The following is a 4,080-nucleotide window of genomic DNA, read 5'->3' on the forward strand; positions in this document are numbered from 1 at the left end:
GTATGTCTTCTTTGGAGAAATGTCTGTTTAAGTCTTCTGCCCATTTTTTGATTGGTTTGCTTGTTTATTTTCTTATTGAGTTGTATGAGCTGTTTGTATATTTTGGCAATTAAACTCCTGTTGGTCGCATCATTTGGACATATTTTCTCCTAGTCTGTATGTTGTCTTTTCATTTTGTTTATGGTTTCTTTTGCTGTGAGAAAAGTTATGTTTGAGTGGGTCCCATTTCTTTATTTTTGATTTTATTTCTATTGCCTTGCAGAGACTGACCTAAGAACACACTGGTACAATTTATGTCAGATAATGTTTTGCTATGTTCCTTTTTTAGGAGTTTTATGGTGTTATGTGTTATATTTAAGTCTTTAAGCCATTTTGAGTTTATTTTTGTGTATGGTGGAAGAGTGTGTTCTAACTTCATTGATTTGCATGAACCACCTTTTCCAACACCTGTTGCTGAAGAGACTATCTTTTCCCCCATTGTCTATTCTTATCTCCTTCATCAGAGATGAATTGACCATGGGTCTCTGGGTTTACTTCTGGGCTCTCTAGTCTGTTCCATTGATCCCGATGTCTGTTTTTGTTCCAATACAAGGCTGTTTTGATTAACATTGTAGCATTGTCTGAAGTCTGGGAGGGTTATGTCTCCTGCTTTGTTCATTTACCTCAGGATTGCTTTGGCAATTCTGGGTCTTTTATGGTTCCATATACATTTTATGGTTATTTGTTCTAGTTCTATGGAAAAATGTCATGTGTAATTTGATAGTGATCCCATTAAACCTGTAGACTGTCTTGGGTCGTGTGGACACTGTCATTTTAAACAGCTGCAGCCTGTTCTCACTGTCAGTGTAACCAGCTCCCCTCTGGAAGCACGTGTCCATGCAGGGCTCTTAGAAATAAGACAGACAACACCACCTACGTGGACTCTTAGTACACACCTCTGACCACTGTGTCTTTGCTTTCTAGAAGTAACCTCCTTAATCAAGTGGTTGGCATCTGAGGATGTGGCAGCCATCATGCTCCAGAAAGAGTCAGTGCCCCTCCTACCACTGAAGAATGAGAGGTTCTGTGCCTCATTCCCACCAAGGGTTCCACTTTCAGGAGCTTGGGGAGCTTTTGTTTTGCTGCTTTAGTGGATGAGAAATCACACGTAACCAACTGTCTTCTTTTCAGTTGTCTTCTGATGATTGAGGCTGGACTTTCATCACTTTCAGTTATTTCCAGAATGCAGCCACTTTTCCCAGTTCTGGGGGAGACCACTGAACATGTCTTCCTGGGTGTTCCAAGCCACAGGCTGTGCTCCACATCCATCGAGGCAACTCCACTCTTTGTGCCAGTACTAAGTAGCTAGTGACTGGTTTCTGACCAACAGAATATATAAAGTCATGGGAGGTCAGTGTTAAGATTCATTGACTGACAGAACCTCTGTCACTTCTCTCTCATTTGCTGCATCCTGTTTTCTCTCTCTGTTTATGTCTTTCTGTCTCTCCTATCCCTGGACCTGTGGAAGCCGGCAAGTGTGTTAGTATCTGCCATATGTAGAGGCCCACATAGGAGATAACACAGGAAGTTCCCACGCCTCCAGACAGAGGCACTAAGCTCTCAGCTCAGACTGCATCCTTCTAGTACCCATCTCAGTGAGACGGGAGCAAATCCTGCCCTGTGGAGAGACAGCTGAGACCTCAGGCCCAGCTTCCTAGAGACCTTGAGTCGAGGACACCCAGCTAAGTACCGTGGGACCTCAGGAGTAACTAGGTGTATGTATTTTGTATGTTGAGAAACCCTTCATAATGATCTTCAGTAAATCAGACAATCTTTAGCATACAGCAGATCTACTCAATGTTATGTGAAAACAACCACAAAGATAATGCATATTAATAAAGGTAATACAATGGACTAAAAACAATAATAGTGAGAATTATGATGATATTACCATTACTACTGTTAAAGAGAAAAATAAACTTAGAAAGATGGCAGAGTCCCGTACAGACTCTTATAAGTAAATTTCAGGGTACCTATATCAGACATTCTCTGGGGTATTTTAGAGTCAGAATCCTAGATTTGCACAAAGAAATTTGTTCTGAGAGGAGAAAACAAGCAGGAAGGAGAAGAATACCCAAGAGGAGGAAAGTGTGGGTGAACTTGGGAACTTATATGCAAACCAGGGAAGGGGAGTACTAAGGGACATAGAATAAGTACCCCGGTCCATAGTAAATGGACCTTGTCCTGCCTGCCTCATAACCACCACCAGATTTCAGAAGACTGGCCAGTTGGCTAGGGGGCCTAGGCTCCAGGCAGGGAAGTCAGGAGATTTCTGCACACCCTACATGCAGAGGCCTCGTCTGTGATCCATGCTTACCCCCAGCACTGTCTCAGCATCAGCACCTTGCCTGCGCTCGTGCCATTTGTACCTACACGGTCCCATAAAGTCCAGACACTTCGGTTTGCATATGTCACACCAAGGCTATTCGAAGATGTCATCCTAGGTGATCCTGGGTCAGCAGGGGGGATGATATGTTGGTACAAATAGTGCAGGGACTCCCTGGGGGACTTAGAAAACCAAGTGGTTACTTGATCAGGAAAGTCACCATCTCTATGTCTGCCAGACCGCACCAGCTTTTCCTGGACCTTTGGGTGAATTTAGAACATGCCCCCAGGTTCAGGTATGCCAAGGATACTTTCCTTACTCCTCACTTGTCACAATGTCAGTTCCTGGGCTGACTTTTAAAATATACTCTTCAGTAAATTAGATACATTCATGAACAGAGAATCTAATAAGAAATGCAATAACAACAATAGTGATAAATAATAATATCAATAGTGATTACAATCATAAAGATATTAATTGTACTACTACCAGTAATAATACTAATAAACTAAGGGACTGAGGGATTACAGACTTCCCTAATTGAATGACAAGTTTCTTGGGGTATTTTGGAATCAGCATCCTAGGTTAGCACAGACTTTGGAGCCACAGTCGTAAGTGTGCATAGTGAAGTTATAAATAGAGCAAAAATAAACAGCAGCAGGTAAAAGAAATCCATGGGAGGGCATGGGTTGACTTAAGTCTCATATTCCAACCCCAGAGGAGAGAACTATGTAGAAGAGAAAAGTTGATCCAGGGCTTTCCTGACACAAGGAGCCAGCAAATCTCATGAGTTTTGACGACTGGTGTCTGGGGCTCTAACCCGGGAAAGAAAAGCAGGACTCCAGATACAGCTTCAATATGTAAAGAAAACACAAAATGTACCTGGAGCTTCAGCTCTATCTCTACCCCCACTTCCTGGCAATTGACAAAGTGGCAGATCAGGGTTATTGATTGCCTTTTGATGCACCTACAGACTTACTTGAAATTGGGAAGAGAATATTACTTATGAATTGGCATGTAAAATTTTTATAATAACCAATCCAGAGGTTGAATTACCACTTTCTTGGGAAATTCATAGGTTATTTTACACAACACCACATATGTTTCCTTTAGTAACATTTGTTCACAGTACATATATTTCGGAAAATGCATGAAAGGCACATGCCATATCAGCTCAGAGAAGGCATTGACAGAGCTTTAGAAATCAGTGACCTTTGAGAACGTGTTTGTAGAACTCACTCATTAACACTGGGACCTGCTGGACACATTGCAGAGAAAGATGCACACTGATATGATGCTGGAGGACGTCCCTTGTCTCATCTGGGTGAGTCTCTCAGTATTTATTTACTTCCTTATGCATGTCTTATTGAGATAGGCTCTGCAGCTTCCACATATACTGCTGCACTCTTGGCCCTGACTCATGCTTCTGTAGCACTTAGAGCATCCTAGAATGAATGTGTTCCTTTACCTATCACAGCACATGTGGCCCTGCATGGAGATTTAGTCTCCATTATCACAATCTCACGTGTTCCTTACTAGACTGCCATCAACACGCAGAAAATGATGAACATAGATAGGGGCTATTTTATCTAACAAACAAGTGACTTTATGTTGCTAAGTAATTATTCTGCTCGGAGGGTATTATGAGGTTTGAATACAGCAAAAATAGAGAACAGCTGGTATCCCCCTTTCTACAGGAACTCCACCTAATAATC

At 42.0% G+C, this 4,080-nt stretch overlaps 1 protein-coding gene across 4 annotated transcripts in view; it reads left to right on the forward strand.

The window, feature by feature from the left end:
* Window positions 1-4,080, forward strand: part of LOC112062620 (uncharacterized) — a 36,546-nt gene that overhangs the window by 15,203 nt on the left and 17,263 nt on the right. For 2 of the 4 annotated variants that reach the window (XR_008616194.1, XR_008616195.1), the window contains exon 1: window positions 2,990-3,689. The exons of the other annotated variants lie outside the window; for them this stretch is intronic. The gene's annotated coding sequence lies outside the window, so the exon portion shown is untranslated. Of the gene's footprint in view, window positions 1-2,989; window positions 3,690-4,080 lie in introns of those variants that run through there. 4 annotated transcript variants of the gene reach the window in all.

The sequence above is a fragment of the Physeter macrocephalus genome, chromosome 20, assembly GCF_002837175.3.
Source record: "Physeter macrocephalus isolate SW-GA chromosome 20, ASM283717v5, whole genome shotgun sequence".
In the NCBI taxonomy this organism is placed as follows: domain Eukaryota; kingdom Metazoa; phylum Chordata; class Mammalia; order Artiodactyla; family Physeteridae; genus Physeter; species Physeter macrocephalus.